Raw genomic sequence first — 20794 nt, 5'->3', positions numbered from 1 at the left:
CCTCAGCGCATGCCTTGTGTTACACTAAACATGCATCTGCAACTTGAGCTTTTATTCAGCGATCTGAAACAGAGCCCTCCAGGGTGCTAAGGGTCAATGAGTTGTTTGTTTATCTATATGTTATTTTACAGTTTATAGTGCCCAAGGAGTTTGTTAAAAAATTAAAACACCTAGCTGGGGCCTGCTGTGGTTGTTGCTTCCTAATATATCCCTCCCTCCTTTGTCCAGCAGTGCCTGATACTTACAGGGGAGGGAGAGGACAACACTGCAAAGACGGGAGCCTCATCTCACTGAGTGCTATAGATGTCTGGTCTTAATGTTTCCATGATTTGTGGCCTTTAAATAACAGGATTGGGAAGGAGCACAGTGATCTTGAAAGCTCACAGATTTATTGCTACTAAATGATACTGTGCTGCCTGCTATTGATGTGAGGCTCTGGTTTAGAAACAGGTAGGCACAAGGATTTCCAGTGTAGGAGCTCACTTTGCCTTCTGCTTGCTCCCACCTGTCGTCAAGACAAAGAATAAGAAGGTTCCTCAGTGAGCACTGAAGAGTGAAGCACATATGTCCCGTTTTCTCACCTCTTATAGGGAGTCTTGTTGGCCTCACCCTCCCTGCACCACTGGCTCCAGCAGTTGGTCAAAGTTTGTAGAAACAGAAGAAAAATAATAATGGTCATAGTAACAGGCTTAATTATCTCAGCTGCATGGGTGACAGGAGCTGATCACTTGCCAGTTTTCATAGCCTGTGATTGAAAAACACCAAACTGTATCACCCAGAAGTCAAATGAGGGCCAGTTACAACTTGCTTCATGCCAATGACTCCAGGGGTACATACAAATCAGAGGCTGTGGAGAGTCCTGGCGCTGCCATATTGCCTAGACTGGTTCTACACAGAGCTGCCAGACCTATTTAAAGGAGTCAGACATGACACATATGGCACTGGCAGACCTCTGTAGATCTTCTGTGCTCTGGAGGAGCTGTCTGAGAATAACTGGAGAATCCCACCTTCCTCCCACTCTCCCAAGTCTGGGGCTGGAAAGACCAATTTAAGAGGTGGGCTCAACTTAGCAGTACCATGCCATGCACCTTGCAGCCACTGGCAGGTCCAGCTGGGTTCTGACCTGCTCAGTTCTTCAGCCTTCCTCGGTTCTGAGCAGCGGTCCTTGAAAATACTGGCAGTAGCCTCACCCCAAAGTAGCTGGTGTAACTCATCTCCACTTGGCCCCTGGAAGGTCTCACTGGCCAAACCTGGCCCTGGCTTTTAGCTGTTCAGGCTCTCTCCATCTCTCCTGTCTTGCAATGCCCTCAAAATGTCCCACATCAACAGACAAAAATGTGAGGTGCAGACAGTATAGCTGAGCCTTGGCCATGGCAACCTTAGGAAGAGCACAGTTTCCAGTGTGGCCTTTCCAAAGCTTTTATCAGTATTTCAGCTGCTGAAGCAGCCTGACTCTTCACAGAGCAGTACTTTTCTGAAAGAGCTTTGTGAAGCTGAGCTAAGCAGCCCTTCACAGCCTCTTCCCTTTTCTTCCTTTCCTGTCTTACACCACCAAGAGAGCTCTCCAGCATGATACCAAATAAACACAGTGATCGTGCCAGCTCAGGAATGACAAGTGTGTAAAGAGGCTATACCATCTTTCTCTGACTCCTTCTCCATCCATCCAAATATTCTAACATTTCAAAGACCAGAGAGCACATTTGCAGCCACCTCCCCTGACATCCTGCACCAGGCAGGCTGTGCAATTCAGTCTGCTATCCTGCCACTGAGCTTAATAGTTATTTCTAAATAAAATCATTACTGTTTTTCACTACAGGCTACTTTTAGTAACAAGACAAGGACATGGTAGGTTTTGGTTGGGTTTTTTTTTACCCTAGGGACACAGTTAATTTTTTCACCAAGAAGAAAACATGCGTATAGTGTTGCAACAGTGAACCCTAAAAAAAAATCCCCACAGGTACATAAATGACATTGGGAAGATCAACATATTTAGTATTTATGTTTTTATGCTGTTCTGTCAGGGTGATCCATGCATCTTGAAGAACTGGTGCCCAAGTGCCTACAGTGGTAGAATAGGAGAGGAGGGGAAACAAGGGGAAACAAAGGGAAACAAGAACTGAATCCAAGGTGGAGGCAAGCTGCAGTACAATAGACAGCTGGTGTTTGGGTGGAGGTAAATCACCCTGAAATTAGCCTTTTCCCTCAGCTCAATGAAGCCTAAACAACAAAAGAAGACACAGCTTGCAGCCAGACAGTCTACTAGCCGACCACAGAAACACATGACAGCTTCATTCAGGAGTCTGGAGACAATACAAAAGCTTCGAAATCAGTCCAACATTCTGCAACCTCAGACAATGGGCCAAATATCAGAATTGGAGCCCCAAATGAGGGGGAACAACATTCAAGGGAGATCAAACCACAGGGCAGGCACTGAAAGGGACTAAAAAGGAGAACATTCCCAGTTTATTAATGGTGAGGTCTGGCCAGCTGCATCCCAGCCACCATAGGTTATGTTCATTAAAGGGCAGCACTTTGTATGTATTATGCAGAGTGCGCAGAGAGTGTGTGTGCGCATGTGAGACTGCCTCTCACTTGCTAGAGATCAGGATGTGCCTTTCTGCTTAGCACTGTGTAAACCACAAATGTGGCTTTTTCCCACTTGAGCAACTGTATGGGTGCAGATGCATGCTCTCACTCATTCCTGAACCTGAAAGGCATAAAGGAACTCAGGCTCTTTCCAAGTAAAAGAAAAAAAAACCAAAAGGAAAAAGAGAAGCCAAATGCTTCACATCTCCTTCCTTCCTGGACATACTTTAATCTCACACACACACAAAAACTATTACAAAAGGCTGAAGCATTATGGGATTGCCACTGCTGCTGCTGGAGTTCATTGCTCCATAAACCCTTGCCCACCCCTACATGCCATAAAGGCCCCTGTCCCACAGTACAACAAACCCACAAAGAGGAGAAAAAGAAGTGCTTCAGTCCCAGGAGATACCCCTCTGGGTAGGATTGCCCCCTCTAAGGTAGTTTCACCTGCAGCATGTGTCTTGTAGCACTGCATACAAATGGCATCCTTCCCCCTACAGCAACAAAAAGGCCAAGCAAATCCTTTTCATCAGCTTCCCTTTGAAAGCAGGTGGAAAAGAAGAATATAGACACAAACAAAAAATCAAATATAAATACCATTTGCAAAAGTACTGTTTGGATTTGCCTGTCCTAATTATCTTCTTTTCATCCTTTTCATTTCTATTTGAAAGAGTCATACCTTGCAAGTTTTCTCCTCTGCAGCTGTACAGCCCAAGACAGAGTGCTTGCTAGAGGTGGTCAGACTTGAAAAATGCTTATTTTTTTGTGCTGAAATGCGAGTAGATGAAGAGAAAGTGTTGAATTTTTCAAAGCTGTCTATGGATTTTGATGCATGTTTCCCATGCATTTTCACTGAAGACATGACAAAGTCCAATCGCCTTTGCTTTTGAAGTACCACACTGATCTTATGTTCAGAACAGATATGGCTGTGGGAGCTAGTGACCTCTCTCAAATTTGGAGAAACTTAGGTGCACAGAAACTGAAAACAGTAAGTGTTCCTTTGGTTGCAGCAATTCCAACACATTTTATTTTCAAAAAAAAAGGGGAAATTAGTGTTGTTAGGGCTCAAAAAAAACCCCAAACCTTTATGCTTTTTTCACCCTTTACTTCACTAGTCTACACTATTATTGCCACAACTCTGGAGTCCTTAGAGACCACATGCATAATCCCTATCTCCTCCTCTGAGAAGACAGGCTCTATTTTTACCTTGTGATAATGTTATGCAGATGCCAGAGGGCAACTGGGCAAAGACAAGTATAGCAGATTCAACAAGCTTTTTCTCCAGCTCAGGGTAGGATTGAAGATCAACTATGAAAGACAAGATGAAGTGATATTCAAACCCCAGGCATGAAGACTGGAGAAATCTCCGTCCAGTTTATCAACAGTAAGACAAAATGCCTCTCAATTAGCATTCATAGAAAAAAGAAAACTACAGCCAAGCTGGGTGAGCACCCAAAGATGTGGTAGATGAGTGGTAGGAAACAATGGAGGGCTGCAACAATTCCTAGCACTGTGTATGAAACAGAGTCTGCAGGGATCAATTGGAGGTTAAGTTTGTTGGATTGAAAAATTTAATTTTAAAATATGTTTATTTTCGCACTGAGATAGCACTTTTTGTTTCAGATATCTAGCAAGTCCAAACACACATTTTTCAAATTCAGGAAAACCAAGCTCTTATTTGGATGAGCTACCTTTTTTGTTTGGTTGGTTGGGATATTTTTTTCCTTCTTTGCCTGCTTTAAACTCTGCTATTTCAATAATTTAACAACCTATCTTAAATATTTCACCAATAAATCAAAGGCTTGTGTTTCTACTTCATGTTAAAACTAATCAGTGGAAGAATGCCTGAGTTAGAAGTTAAAATTCTGTTCCACCAAGCCAGCGATGCATAATCATTTCTCTGTAGACTCTCTGGTGAATAAAAACTTCTTTGTGGAATTAATGTCATATAAAAAGTTCTTTGTTCGGGCATACAGTGCAACCATGGTCCCGGATCATCTGTATCCTGACAACAGGGCTTGAGATTTCCAGAGCTAATTTTTAAAAATGCCTCTGGGATGAAGAAGATGAGAGCCTGTACCAAGGAACCCCAAATTGCATTGAGCATCAACAGGAATAAAACTTCTCAAGTTACTAAATTGTGTGGACATTTTAAACTTCATTTCAGTGAAGTTTGGATGCAAAATCAACACATTTATGAAAACTAAGAAAAGTACACCTACCCTTCCTCAATGTCTCCCAGAATCCCAGTTCATCAAAATGAAGCCAGGAAGCCTCACATATATATAATTGAGTGCAACTGACTCTAATTTTGTTTCTAAATCATTCAAGGCAAGACCCTCTTTGGTCTCAGTCAGATAAGTCGAAAATACATGAACAATGTGAATAGATAGCAAGAAGTTGATATCTGACACATTGAATATTGAGAGAAAAATGAATGCTAAAAAGGAAGGGAAAAGGGAATAGCTGTAAACTACATTATTACTAAGATGCCTTTCATGTTTTGTGTCAACTTTTTACTTAGTTTTGTTACAAAACTTTTAAAGTCATGACTTTTGCTTTAAAGACATCTACAGTGAATGATCTCACGTTTGTACCCATAATAAAGTATGACCAAAATATACACAATCATATGCACAGATAAAAATCATCTTGGCCAATATGATTCCTCTTCTGCAGCTGGGCAAATGTCTCTGCATAGCAGCTCCTAAGACTGTCTGGAGCTTGTCTGGGCAAGGGTAGGCAAGGTAGAAATCAGAGACATATCCTCCTCCTCATTTGAAGACAGACATCTCCATCTTTCCTCCCCATGTGCAGCTGACAAGACTTCCTTCACAAACTGACACAGAAACAGCTAATTTACTGCTTTGTGTCAGGAATGTAGCCAGGGCTTCGGTCCCTTGCACCCTGGACTCCCTTGGCTGAGCCTTGGTCTCCCCTTCCTCCTGCACCTCTCCTCCAACACACACTCTTCCTCTACTTCTGCTTTTGTAAAACTTATCTCCCAGCAAACTACTTCCCAACTGGAGTCAAAATTAAAAAGGCTGCCCGTACGCCATGGCTCACTTGTCTGTTCCCCTCACTGCCATCTGGCCTATTTGCTCAGCCAAAAGGAAAAGAAAAAGCAAACAAAAACCAAACAAATGGGATGGGGGTGGGGAGAGGAGGAGAAGAAGAAGAAGGATAAAGCCAGACACAATGAGGATGAGGAGGAAGGTGATGATGCTGTCTCTAGCATCTGCTCCTTGACCAGGCTCTCAGATAGATCAGTAATGGAGATCAGCAGAACCAGTGACAATTAACCCAAACACAGTCCTGTTTATTTGTTTATTTAACCTGTTCAGAGAGATCAGCTCATGTGCACCATGCTCCAGCCAGAGGAGGCGAAAGGAGATCCTCAGCTCCTGAACCAGGCTGGAGAAAAAAAACCCAGCAGATTCTTCAGAGCATAACAACTGTGCTGCTTGGCTGAAATTTTCCTTAACTTTACAAATCACCTTGCAGAAGAGCAAGGAGAGATGTGACTGGGTGTGGGGGGAGTTGCAGGTCTGCCCTGGTTTTGATGCACACTAATTTCTAAAGCTCTTGACCCTGCAAAACCAGAGGAAAGGAAAGAAAAAAGGCCTTCAGGATGCTGAGTGCAAAGATTCAAAGATTTATTTTTTTTTTTTTTTAATTAAATAAAGGAAAGAAAAGAGAGGTAGCTCAAGAAACTGCATGGCTCACCATCACTAAGCATTTGTGCCAGGGTGGGGAGAAAGTCTGGGAGCAGAGTTGTGGGAATAAAAAAATTATATTTGTTTTTCAAGCTGAAATGAAATCTTCAAGATTAAAAAAAAAATAAAATAGATTAACCTGAAAAATAGTTTTCTAATAAGGACAGCTACAAAGCCATTTATATAGCAGAATGAAAAGGGGGTAAGAAAACTGCTTTTTCAACACCTTTTACTGCTTTTTCTTTTTTAATTTTCAATGAGACATTGCATACAGGTGCTGGTGTATGTGCTGATAAGGAATTAAATTGCATTCCAGTCCTATTACCTAGCTTTGCACATATTTACCTCCAAGAAATGGGAGCAGAATTCAGCTCATGTTTGTCTACAGAGTGCAAAAGGTGAGTAGCACAGAAGCATGTGCATGAAAACACACGCCTCATGCTGAGATAGGTATCAAAAGCCCTACAGTTAGTTTGTCTCAAGGCAGACACCACTGAGCCATGAGACAATAATAATTACCATTAGAGGTCCATGAGATCATGGTGGGAAAGCTCCTGCAGGGAGAGACAGCTGGGGAAGGAAGAGCAGACCTCCTTCTGAGGCAGCAGGGTTTGAGTGCAGGCACAGAGAAGCCCCCAGTGCTTCCCAGAAAGAAAGGTGTTGCTGCACAGACCATTAGGAAAAGAGCCCTTCCGTTAGCCGCATTCCTACACCTGAGTCCTTCACAAACACGGAGAAGAGACAATCTGGCATGAAGACAGTACCTTCTGATTCACTCTTGTGTTTTCCCATTGCAGCCTGACTCTACAACACAGCAAAATTTAGCAGGTTGAATATTTTCACGCATGATCATTCCTCTACTTGCAACCACTGAGCAAAATGAACGTTGCTTGTCTTAGGCTTCCCATTTTTCTACAACTGCATCTGCACATATAGGCAGGTAACATGCAAAGACAGCGGCAACAGGTGTCCCAAAGCAAAGACTGCATTGATTTTTCCAGCAGTTGGGCTTGTGGTTCCTAGTAATACAAAATGACTCTTTCCCCATCCAAGCAGACTGCTTGCAGCCTTTAGAAAGGAAGAAATGTTTTGTGAATGCAAAATACTTTCTGACAGTGGAAACAAACCAGAAGTGCACCTAAAACAAAAACACGACAGTATTTCCGACTAATGCTACTGCAGGTTTACTGCAGGTTTACCGCAGGTTTACCACAGGTTTCATCTGACATCATCAGCCCATCCACGCTCCACTCTTGTGGTTTATGATCTCTCCACAGTACACCTTGTGGAGTCATTCCCTCCTATCTTAGTGACCCATCCATTATCCTCTACCTAATTGCTTCCACAGCATCACTGCAAGAGAAATATTTCCTACAGCTAAACATTTGCATTCCCAAGAGCTGGCACGTGCCAGGTCAAGTTCCTCAGACTTTACATTTACTACAATGGGAAGATGTTCCAGTGAACAGAAAAGCATATGGAGACAGCAAACAACCCGATTACTCCATCCAGATTTTCTTTTAAATAAAGGGTGATATAAGGAAAGCAAGTGCCTGGAAAACATAGGGTTAAAATACTTTTAACTTAACTTAGGTCTAAGACAGAGAACAATGTTTGTGTTGTAAGCCTGTGGTGTGATAACGGAATTTAGCAGTCTTACTAACAAGAGTGAATTATTTCTTTCCATCCTTCTAATGAGTGAATTATTTCTTACCATCCTTCTAATTATCAGTTAGTTTGGAGACAGTGACTCCCGAACATCTGGTAGCTTAGGATACTCCTTGTCTGCTCATCCTGTTCTGCTTGCAGTAAATTTTGTACGAAGGTCACACTGTTCTAAATTTTTGCCAGCTGTCAGAAACTTGCAGATATGGTTGGTTTCAGCTAATTTGTGATTACTGGGGCATCCAACTGTGCCAAAGGTGAAAAGTGCACCCTGAGGAAGACTGCTTACTTCATCTTGAAGACCCCTGCCCACATGAGGAAGACTACTTCATCTTGAAGACCCCTGCCCACGACCATCAGAGGGCAGTGCACAAGCGCCAAAAGGGAGGAGACTTATGATAATGAGTACCTAAACACCAAACTCTCGGGAACCTAATGAATATGCATGTTTGTGTGTAAAAAATATCTGCTTGCTTAACCCCTCTGTGTGCAAGTTAGGAGGAGAGATCCCCCTTGCACCCAGTGCCAAAACATACCTGCTTTATAACTCTCTCTGAGTTGTAGAGTCTGATTCTGTGCTTCAAGGGGACTTGCTAAAGATCATCTTACATTATGGAAATAGGACCAAAGGAAAAGGGAATGGTGTCAAGCTCAATCTGTCCAATGCACCATTAAATCAGAATTCCACAGTTAGGGATAACAATGAACTGCAAGAAAGTCAACAGGAAGGGGGTGCAGTACAGAAAATTGGGAAAGGGGATGGGGGATGGGTTATTTTGTGGTTTTGCTTTGAGATGTGGGAGCTGGGAGAGACCAACACTGAGCTAATGACATCTAAGCTGACTCCTGAACACTGCACACACCCCCAGGGTCTCAGCTTCCCAAAAAAAAAACAATTCATCCTGTGAAGAGAATGAGGATGCTCCCATTTTGTAGTTGGCAGTGAAAGTCCCAGCAGATCCCCTGACATGCCCACCTGAAGGTGGATGGCATCTTCAGCAGGTCAAGGAGCAGCAGATACCATCTTTCACATCTCTGACTGGAGCTTTTAAGCTCCAAGCCACCTCAGAAATATCATTTCACATCTCCACTTTACATAGCAAGGTTCTGAAATACTTTGCATCTGCATGTTGGGCTGGAAGATGCTGTCCTCTCATGACTACACTTGGTGTGATGCTGAGAAATTTTGGGTTCCTCAATTTGTTTTCCCTCTGCAAGATTTTTGTATTTGGAAAGTCCCTTTAACTCTGTGCTTCTTTCCGTCCTCCCATGTTTAAGGGTAAGAAACCTTTTCACTATAGAACTTCTCCAATGGGCTGGAGAGAAATTTTTCAAACCAATATTAGGACCATCTCTAATCTAGCATACCCAAAGTGTTCAACCATGACTCCTTGACTTATGCCAACAGAACCTAAGGCCTTTAAAAGCTTTCCCATCCAAATATTGGACTAATCCAGGCATACTGCATCCATCAATATCCAGATAGTTCAACCTACAGCAGGTACAAGGCCACTAGTAGTGACACTCAAGGGATTGTGTTTGCCCATCTTAGTTTCACAAAGGCCAAAGAACTTTTGTTATCTTTAAAGAAGAGCACTACCTGAGTGCCATATCATGCCTAACCATACCAGCAAGAGGGGGAACACACTCAGGGACTACTGTGGCCTGTTGCCACCACTTGTTGGCGAAGGAAACCAACCACATCACTAGTATGAACTTGCTAAGCCACTGTCCATCATATTTGAAAAATCATGGCAGTCAGGTGAAGTTCCCGATGACTGGAAAAGGGGAAATATAACCCCCATTTTCAAGAAGGGGAAAATGAATGACCCAGAGAACTACGACCTGTCAGTCTCACCTCTGTGCCTGGCAAAATCTTGGATCAGATTCTCCTGGAAGGCATGCTAAGGCACATGAAGAACAACAAGGTGCTTGGTGACAGCCAGTATGGCTTCACTAAGGGAAAATCCTGCCTGACCGAAGGAGGTGATCCTGCCCCTCTGCTCTGCTCTTGCAAGACCTCACCTGGAGTATTGTGTACAGTTCTGGTGTCCTCAACATAAAAAGGACATGGAACTGTTGGAAAAAGTCCAGAGGAGGGCCACGAGGATGATCAGGGGACCAGAGCACCTCTCGTATGAAGATAGGCTGAGAAAGTTGGGGCTGTTCAGCATGGAGAAGAGAAGGCTGCATGGAGACCTCGTAGCAGCCTTCCAGTATCTGAAGGGGGCCTACAAGGATGCTGGCAAGGGACTCTTCATTAGGGACTGTAGTGACAGGACAAGGGGTAATGGGTTAAAACTTAAACAGGGGAAGTTTAGATTGGATATAAGAAAGAAATTCTTTACTGTGAGGGTGGTGAGGCACTGGAATGGGTTGCCCAGGGAGGTTGTGAATGCTCCATCCCTGGCGGTGTTCAAGTCCAGGTTGGACGAAGCCTTGGGTGATATGATTTAGCGTAAGGTGTCCCTGCCCATGGCAGGGGGGTTGGAACTAGATGATCTTAAGGTCCTTTCCAACCCTAACTATTCTATGATTGTGTGAAGAGTCAAAGATGTAAGAGCAGTCAGAAGGCTTGAGCCCCTCCATCCTGAGAGTCCCACATCTCCCAGCCATGAAGTGGATGGGTGTTGGTGCAAGGCCACAGTGCTTGTCTTGGTGGTTCTCGTTAGGTTCTCACCCTCAGCAGTGCTTTAAGGCCATTTGCCTTTCCCAGCTCCTCATATCAGCTGTCTCAGCACCCAGGTTGGAAATTCAAAAACCCCCAAGTCACAGTGGGTCACAAATCCACTATTTATGACTGGACCTAAGCCCATGCCTTCATACTCCTCAAGACCTGGTCCCAAAGTTACAGGAATCAGAGTGGTAATAGGCAAGGCTGTGGTGAGCATGAGGAGATAGCCAGCAGCCACAGAAACAGCTTAATTTACAGCAAAGGAGACAAAGCACAACTAAAAGCCCCTTAATTCCCAGCAGGAGGCCAGGGGCAGCCCAGGCTGAGCAGCAGGATGAGGACAGTGTGGTGGCAGCTCTGGCTCCTGCCTGCTGGAGCCAGCTTCCTCCCTGGCCTGCCTGGAGTTTAAAAGGCCTAATCCAGCGGGAAGAACTTGGATGCTTATAAATCTTTAGTTTGGACTTGGTTTAATAATGGTGTCAATTTAAAAAAAAAAAAAATAATAATAATCTCTCCTGTCTAGCCAAATGTAGCCAGAAAAAGCATGTTTATTTTCATTTAAATTCCCTAAGGCAATGTATATTTTTCTCTGGCTGTCTGAATCCAGAACAACACTTCAATTTCTGCACATTTTCATTCTTTTACAAAAAGAATTACATTTTGGGGGAGGCAAGGACAACTTTGTTCAAAGTCTGAGGGAGATCTTTCCAACCAAACTTCATTTTCTTCAACTCCCACCAATGTTATTTCACCATCTTTTTAACATTTGATGTTCACTTTCACCTAGGCTCCCTTATCGTATTTGCCTGAGGGGTAACATGTAAAGTCAATGGGGGAAGGATGAAGTATATCTGTAATTCCTAAAATATTACAAACACACAAAGTATCCTGTAGGAAACAGAAACAATCTGAGCTGCTAGCCCAATTGCAAAATGTTACATCAACAGGGCAAGCAACTGAATGCTGCGATGTTGATAGCTCTTACTGTAAAATACCATCCCTCCTTTCAGCCCCAGATGCTAGGAACTGCATTTCTTTGAACTGTTATCAGCCATCCCTCCCACCCACTCATTTGAGAAGATAAAAATCAAGATGAATCAGATTACAAACACCCAAACAAGACATTTACCCCAACCCAGTTGGTTTTGATCACTTCTTCACTGAAACTCTGTGTCATGGGGCTGGCAGGAAGCTCTTTTAACCTCTTCCAGGGAAATGAGCCACTGAGGACCAGAAACCCTCCACATACAGGGAGGAAAAAAAATATATAAACTTGCTTTGTGAACAGGGCAAATTTCTAAATGTCTGGTCAGAAGCTGGTTCTTCTCAATATAAAATTCTGAGCAACTGAGTAGACAACCCTGGAGAAACATTATGGCCTGGAGGATAAAGCACTAGCCTGGAAATTTAAGCTTTTTATACCAGTGATGTCATGCATGAATAACCTGCGGCAACTCAGGATACAGCTGTGAGCCTCAGTTTCCCCAAAAAACTGATATCCAAAGCAATTTGGATATCCCCACAAAAAAAAAGCTCTACAGAAAGATGGTGACATTATGGGTATTATTTTAGAAACTACTTTTGAGGTTTCCATTTCTCTTGATTGTCTTCAAGTCTCCTTTTTCGTTTCAGATTATATTTCTTGTCTCACTGCCTCTCCCTCCCCCCCCTTTCATTTTGGGGGCTTCAAATTGAAGAAAAAAAAAAAAACAACAAAACAAAAAAGCATAACTGACTTAAGATCTTTTTGCATTTCTCTCATTTTGACTAGAAACCAGAGAAAGCCAAATAAAGTTAAAGGATGCTTAGGTATCACTTTGGACTTCAAGATGCTTTGTAGACCTTAGGAACTACCTCCTTTATCTATGCTGTCATATTCCTTATTTGCAAAGAAGGAAGCCAAAACAGAGGAAGCTTAATGGCTTGATAATTTCATTTAAGCACAAATCCATGTTTCCAATTGCTTGGCTTGCATACTGAATACCCCTGAGTTTTGAGGTCCAAATCCCTTGGAGTTTAAGCCCCAAACCTTCATGCAAATGTGATGCAGCAGATGTACTGAAAATATTAATGATTAAATAAAACCAAACCTCCCTTGCTGAACACAGAATAGAGAAACTTCCCTTTTGGAGGTGAATGGGGTGACAGCTGAGAACTGTGATCTTTGCTGTAAGACACAGTTTCCTGTTGGTCTACTACTACTGGCCTCTTGACATCCTCAAGACAAATAAACAATGAGGGGTTTTTAACTGATTTTGATTGACTTCTCATACTCTTGCTGTTTTTTCTGGCAGGGCTAAAAATGAATGATCAGCTCTTTAGTGATTGCAGCTAGAGAAGTTAAAGATCCCTTGCTCCTTGCCTTGCAAGGAGCACAGAAGGCAAGTGCTCACATCTGTCTCCAAATTTCAGCACCTGAGAATTGTTTCCCTTATCCTGCAGTTTTGAGCTGTTTTTTTTCTTTCAGTGCCACTTGCACTCAGAAAACAAAAATCCAGTCCCCAGGGAATATATGGGACATTTTATATCCCAGGACAACACTTTCAAAACTTAGTTTTGGCACTAAAAAGGGAGGCAAGACAACATCAGCTTAAGCGAACTCTTTGGACAAGGCGAACAAGTGTCACTTTGTTCTCACCTGTGCAACCCAAGCAGAGACTGAGGGGGGTATGGGAAGGTCAAGACAGACCTGTGATTTAAAGGTAGGAGGATGGTTTGGTGGCTGAATGAGCTGGGGGCTTGACTTTCAGCTCATGCTGACACAAAGCATTATGCAGAGGGAGACATGTTAGTGCCTCAGTTTCCCCACTGTATGGTTGTGACTGTGGTGCCTACTCCCATCACAAGGCTCCTAATAAAGCACTCATGTATCAAGGCACAAATCTGCAGTGCTGAGCAACCAACACACCAGCCGCTTCATAGCCATAAAGCTAGAAAAGAGTTGTCCCTTACCTTGCTCCAGGAGCAGTATTGCCCCAATCCTCTCACCTGCTTTCCAGGGCCAGCTGTAAAGTAAGGCCAGCAGAAGGGAACCCTGGCAGACCTCAGCATGCCTCACTTGAGGATGACCCACAAAGCAAAGCAAGGTCTTTTTCCCTTTTCTTAACAACAAAGTTTTGAACATGCTGATGAATGCTGAAGATTTAACCAAGCCCATATTTACTATAAAAAAAAAAGCTTCCAACTGCCTCTTAGGTATCTTTAAGGAGCACATAAGACTTAAAGGGACCAAATGCAACACAACTTGCTGGCCACTAATAGGATATACTCCTGCCAAAACCTTCTTTTGCTGCAGGTCTTACCATAAAAGTCAGTCAGAGAAACTCTCTAAGACTCAATTTGGAGTTTTAGAAAGAAGGCATTCTTTATTGCAGCACTGGGAACACACACAAATGATTTCGCAAAGGTGAGCATACCCAATACTTGCCAATAGTGGCTATTTATTTAGCATATACATGCATATTAATAGCTTTCCCAGGAAAAAATTATAATATTTGCATCCTAATTACGCATCCTGAATCATGCAAGGATACAGACACAAATTGTTACTATAATGATCACAAACAAGTTTTTTAACAATATCCAATTTGATAGCCAAAAAGTAAGTCCATGCCATAATTCTTCAAATCCCCAGTTAGTATCATCTCTAACGGCCTGATGCAAGATCTTTGTCTGCTTCCAGATTTCTGTTAGATCTGTGGATATTCTGCCACTCTGGTCTATGTATGTGCAGCAGCCTGTATTTATAACTGTACAAACACCTCCTTGGGAAGCTAATAGCAGATCAAGGGCCATACGGTTTTCCAATACTACCTGAGATAAGCTGGATACCTCAGTCAGTAATGCCTGTATAGCACCTGGGAATAAACCAACCAACATATATTTTTGTCCTGGGTTCACAACAGTTCTTTTTGGCGCCCAACGTGGGTCACGAGGGGTTGAGATAACGACAGATCTGACTGGATTAATAGTCACTCGTCACAATGCTGATTTATTGCCTCTCAAGGTTGTTCCTCTTGATCTCACAGTTTCAGTTTATCGTGACTTACTTCCATCCGGTATTTGCTGTATTAGTGTTTTTCAAGTGTGGGGCTTGGGCTAAGGTTTTTGTCTCATTGTACTTTATGATAATGACTTGTAATACAATAGAATCATTGATCATGAAACTGATCTGGCTTATGTTCCCAGTGTGGTCACCACCTTTATACTTCAGGAGGTATATAATAGAAGTGCTTAGCAATTACACATCTTTTTTCTCCTTCTCAGGTGCTCAACCTATGAAGGAGACATCCTTTTACCCTCCCAGTCATCCCCCCAGACCATTTACATTTGAGAGTTTTGAAGTTTTTGAATGGCCTTTTAATGCTGTTGAAACTTGTTTGCTGATCGTGATGGGAATCACCATGCTAGCACGAATAGAGAGTGTGTTTTGCCCACTACTGATTTCAAGAGTTAAGCAGAGTCAGGTTTGGGTCTTGTCTGGGGTCAAACAACGATGTAGGAGGACCGAGAGATTTTCCCTGAGGCTAGACAGCCATGAGTGGCAGGGTGTGTGGGATAGTATGGGCGAGTATCTAGGTCAGTGGGCCCCTCCAGTACTTTGGAATTTCACTACTGAACAACTGCAAAATCCAGAAGAATTAGTAAAACACTTAAATGAGGTGTGTGGTCATTCTGGCCATACCAGAGATGGACAAATCATGGCAAGGTGCTGGGGATTGACCTATGCTTACAGGGCCTTGTTCAACACTATCCAGCACCTTCAAAAGGAAAAGAATGTTGGCGGATCTGAGGGCAAAGCAACAGTCGCTACTCAAACTTTGGCTGCAATGAACAGCACAGCTACCCCAGCGGCAAGTACAGCAGCTGCTCAAACTTCAACTGCAACAGACAGCGCGGTTACCCCAGCTCCAAGCACAGCAGCTGCACCACCCCCAGCAACAAGTACAGTTGCTACTCAAACCACAGTGATAATCACTGCAGCCAAACCAGAGGACCAATTCGTACCAATATCGATTGCCCCTGTACGCAAGAGAACAAGCAAAAACGAGGCAAGAAGGGTGAAGCGAGATGAAGAAACAATGAATTCACCACTCCCAGATGGAGTGGAAGAGCTGATTTTACTCCAGCTCCTGTGACAACGAAGAATAATCCCTTTTACCACGACTTAAGTGTCCAACACTGTGATGACCATTAGAGGGGCCCTGCCCCCAGCCAGGTGGAGGTAGGGGACAATCGGATTTACTGGTCTGTGTGGATCATATGGCCTGGCACATCAGTCCCACACAAGTATAAGGCTCTAGTAGATACCGGTGCACAGTGTACCCTGATGCTATCAAGCTATCAAGGGGTGGAACCCATCTATATTTCTGAGTGACAGGAGGATCCCAAGAGTTGACTGTGCTGGAGGCTGAAATCAGCCTGACTGGGATGGAATGGCAAAAGCACCCTATTGTGCCTCGTCCAGAGGCTCCATGCATCCTCGGCATAGACTACCTCAAGAGAGGGTACTTCAAAGACCCAAAAGGGTACCGGTGGGCTTTTGGTATTGCTGCTTTGGAGACTGAGGAAATTGAGCAGCTGTCCACCTTGCCTGGTCTTTCAGAAGATCCCTCTGCTGTGGGGTTGCTGAAAGTTGAAGAACAACAAATGCCAATTGCGACCACAACAGTGCACCGGCGGCAATATCGCACCAACCGAGACTCCCTGATTCCCATCCATCAGCTGATCCGTAGACTGGAGAGTCAGGGAGTGATCAGCAGGACCCGCTCACCCTTCAATAGCCCCATATGGCCAGTGCGAAAGTCTAATGGAGAATGGAGACTAACAGTAGACTATCGTGGCCTGAATGAAGTCACACCACCATTGAGTGCTGCCGTACCGGACATGCTAGAACTTCAGTATGAACTAGAGTCAAAGGCAGCCAAGTGGTATGCCACGATTGATACTGCCAATGCATTTTTCTCCATTCCTTTGGCAGCAGAGTGAAGGCCACAGTTTGCTTTTACTTGGAAGGGTGTCCAGTTCACTTGGAACCGACTGCCCCAGGGGTGGAAACACAGCCCTACCATTTGCCATGGACTGATCCAGACTGCACTGGAACAGGGGCAAGCTCCAGAACACCTGCAATACATTGATGACATCATTGTGTGGGGCGATACAGCGGAAGAAGTCTTTGAGAAAGGGAGGAAAGTAATCCAAATCCTGCTGAAAGCCGGTTTTGCCATAAAACGGAGTAAGGTCAAGGGACCTGCACAGGAGATTCAATTTTTGGGAATAAACTGGCAAGATGGACGTAGACAGATCCCCACAGATGTGATCAACAAGATAACAGCAATGCCTCCATCAACTAATAAGAAGGAAACGCAAGCTTTCTTGGGTGCAGTGGGGTTCTGGAGAATGCACATCCCAAATTACAGTTCGATTGTAAGCCCTCTCTATCATGTGACCCAGAAAAAGAATGATTTTAAATGGGGCCCTGAGCAACAACAAGCCTTTGAGCAAATTAAACGCGAGATAGTTCATGCAGTAGCCCTTGGACCAGTCCGGACTGGGCCAGATGTAAAAAATGTACTGTACACTGCAGCTGGGGAGAACGGTCCTACCTGGAGCCTCTGGCAGAAAGCTCCAGGGGAGACTCGAGGTCAACCCCTCGGCTTTCGGAGTCGGGGATATAAAGGATCTGAGGCCAGCTATACCCCAACTGAGAAAGAGATACTGGCAGCCTATGAAGGGGTTCGAGCTGCTTCGGAAGTGATTGGCACTGAAGCACAGCTCCTCCTGGCACCCTGGTTGCCCGTGCTGGGCTGGATGTTCAAAGGCAGGGTCTCCTCTACACATCATGCAACTGATGCTACATGGAGTAAATGGGATGCACTAATTACACAATGAACTCAAATAGGAAATCCCAGTCGTCCAGGCATTCTAGAAGTCATCATGGACTGGCCAGAGGGCAAAGATTTCGGAATGTCACCAAAGGAGGAGGCGGTGCGTGCTGAAGAGGCCCCACCATATAATAAACTGTCAGAAAGTGAAAAGCAGTATGCCTTGTTTACTGATGGCTCTTGCCGTATTGTGGGAAAGCATCGGAGATGGAAGGCAGCTGTATGGAGTCCTGGACGACAAGTTGCAGAAACTGCTGACGGAGAGGGTGAATTGAGTCAATTTGCCGAGGTGAAAGCCATCCAGCTGGCCCTGGACATTGCTGAACGAGAAAAGTGGCCAGTACTTTATCTCTATACTGACTCATGGATGGTGGCAAATGCCCTGTGGGGGTGGTTGAAACAATGGAAGCAGAGCAACTGGCAACGCAGAGGTAAATCCATTTGGGCTGCTGCACTGTAGAAAGATATTGCTGCCCGGGTGCAGAACCGGTGGTAAAGTTACGTCATGTAGATGCCCATGTACCCAAGAGTCAGGCCACTGAGGAACACCAGAACAACCAACAAGTGGATAAAGCGGCTAAGATTGAAGTGGCTCAGATGGTCTTAGATTGGCAACATAAAGGTGAATTATTTTTGGCCCGGTGGGCCCATGACACTTCAGGCCATCAGGGCAGAGATGCAACATATAGATGGGCCCGTGACCGAGGGGTGGACTTAACAATGGACACTATTGCCCAGGTTATTCATGAGTGTGAAACATGTGCTGCAATTAAACAAGCCAAGCGGTTAAAGCCTCTTTGGTATGGAGGACGATGGCTGAAGTATAAATATGGGGAGGCCTGGCAGATTGACTATATCACACTGCCACCAACCCGCCAAGGCAAGCGCCATGTGCTTACCATGGTGGAAGCAACCACCAGGTGGCTGGAAACACAGGCTGTGCCCCATGCCACTGCCCGGAACACTATCCTGGGCCTTGAGAAACAGATTTTGTGGCGACACGGCACCCCAGAGAGAATTGAGTCAGACAATGGGACTCATTTCCGGAATAACCTTATAGATATTTGGGCCAAAGAGCATGGCATTGAGTGGGTATATCACATCCCCTACCATGCACCAGCCTCTGGGAAAATTGAATGGTACAATGGGCTGTTAAAAACTACACTGAGAGCAATGGGTGGGGGAACTTTCAAGCATTGGGATACACACTTACCAAAGGCCACCTGGTTGGTCAACACCAGAGGATCTGCCAACAGGGCCGGCCCAGCCAAGCCCAGTCAGAACTTTTACATATTGTAGAGGGGGACAAAGTTCCCGTGGTGCATATGAAGAATTTGTTGGGGAAGACAGTCTGGGTTATTCCTGCTTCAGGTAAAGGCAAACCCACTCGTGGGATTGCTTTTTCTCAGGGACCTGGATATACTTGGTGGGTAATGCGGGAAGATGGGGAAGTCTGATGTATACCTCAAGGGGATTTGATTTTAGGGGAAAACAGCCAGTGAACTCAATTGTATGCTGTTGCCTGCTGTGTAATACTTTTATAGCCCATCAACTAGATGTCTTCAGGTCACCAGCGACTGGCCCTGACTTCCCTCCAACTATCATCCCAACAGAGAATGAACTTTGATAGAACCAGATGAGTTCCGCAGTAAAGGAACGACCAGCATCAGCAGGCAACGATCCAATACTGCACACAGCCTTTCCTGCCCTGAAAGATTGTTACCAGAGGTGGAACCTGACATCATGGACCGAATGGACTCGGCAGCATTATAGGGATTGGTCCATGCACTAAGAAAATGATCTTTTTCTCTTGGTCTGTATGTATATGGATGTATATATGTGGGAGAGCGATGGTGTATTGAAAATGTGGGATCTGAGCATGACGTGAATGGTATGGAATAAGGGGTGGATAATGTCCTGGGTTCAGCAGTAGCAGTCATGTTTCTCCTTTGTGTTAGCTGGTGCAGTGCTGTGTTTTGACTTCCAGCCTGGGAACAACGTTGGTGAAACCGATGTTTTCGGTTGTTGCTAAGTGATGTTTACCCTGACCAAGGACTTTGTGAGGCTCATGCTCTGCCAGGGAGGAGGGGAAGCTGTGAGGAAGCAGAGACAGGGCGCCTGACCCAGGCTAGCCAAGGAGGTATTCCATACCACAGCACGTCATGGCCGGGGTGGGGGGTAACTGGGAGTTACCCGGAAGGACACGGGCTTCCGGGTGGGACTCATTTCTTGGCTGGTGGTATTGTATTCTCTTCCCTTGTTATTTTCTCTTATCATTGTTGTAGTTGGTAGTAGCAGTGGTGATTTGTGTTGTACATTGGTTGCTGGACTGTTCTTGTCTCAACCCATAGAAGTTGCGCCCTTTCGATCCTCCTCCCCGTTCCTCCAGGAGCACGGAAGGGGAGAGCCCCGGTGGGGGGGGGGGGAGGGGCTCAATTTTTGTCAGCCCACCACCACTCACTGGGAGTGAGTGAACAAGTTGCCTGGCTGGGTTTAAACCACGACAATTTTCCAGTCCATACTGGGGGGAAGGGCCCTTCTAGCAGTATTATTACACAATCAATACCACCCTTTCCCTTCTGGAGCATTCCAATTGACAGTTTGTGGTCCCTTAGTCCAGATTTGCATTGTCCAGCTAGAGTCTGGGTAATGTCCTAACAAGATATTACCAGAGTTAAGAGTTGAGACAAGGGGGGAGCACAAAATCACAACATGGAATATAGAAACCTTTGGAATCAGTTTTAAGTAATGTTAAGTTTGATGGTTTTGTAACAGTAGCAATGGAAAATTACTGAGGTCCATGATACATAGAAAAAAAAGTAGAGTACAGCTAGAGAACATACTGAGAATTCTTGTACAAGATAAATTGTTAGAGTTGACGTAGTTTTAAGAAAAACAGTCTAGAACAGGATGCAAGGATAAGGAGTATCTGGGAATGGCAGGTGTCCAGGATGGGTAGGAGGATAGGAGGATTATTATGTCTCTGGTGCTAATGAACCAATTAAGCTGGTATAAGCATCCACCATGTGTGCTTCAAAGGCTGCCAGAAGTGATGAAGATTGTTGGAAGAAGTAAACAACCCTCAGAGACCAGCACCACAATTCTGTACGCATGCAGGGAACTTTCTGCAAAATGATGTAATCCATACGTAGCCTCATGAATATGTATGTATGCCCAGGGACTATATAAGGACGGCTTGTGTAGCAAGACAGAGACACACGTCAGAGGGAGCTATCCCCCGTGTCTCCCAGCACTGCAATAAAGAA

At 44.5% G+C, this 20794-nt stretch overlaps 1 protein-coding gene across 1 annotated transcript in view; it reads right to left on the bottom strand.

The window, feature by feature from the left end:
• LOC133262198 (SET-binding protein-like) overlaps positions 1-20794 on the bottom strand; it is a 52792-nt gene that overhangs the window by 5152 nt on the left and 26846 nt on the right. The gene's annotated exons all lie outside the window — the stretch shown is intronic.

The sequence above is a fragment of the Pezoporus flaviventris genome, unplaced genomic scaffold, assembly GCF_033815535.1.
Source record: "Pezoporus flaviventris isolate CSIRO_AGI_PZ_B2104156 unplaced genomic scaffold, CSIRO_AGI_Pfla_v1 ptg000193l, whole genome shotgun sequence".
Taxonomy (NCBI): Eukaryota; Metazoa; Chordata; class Aves; order Psittaciformes; family Psittacidae; genus Pezoporus; species Pezoporus flaviventris.
Note: the sequence above shows the minus strand (reverse complement) of the source record. Positions and strands in the feature narration are given on the sequence as shown.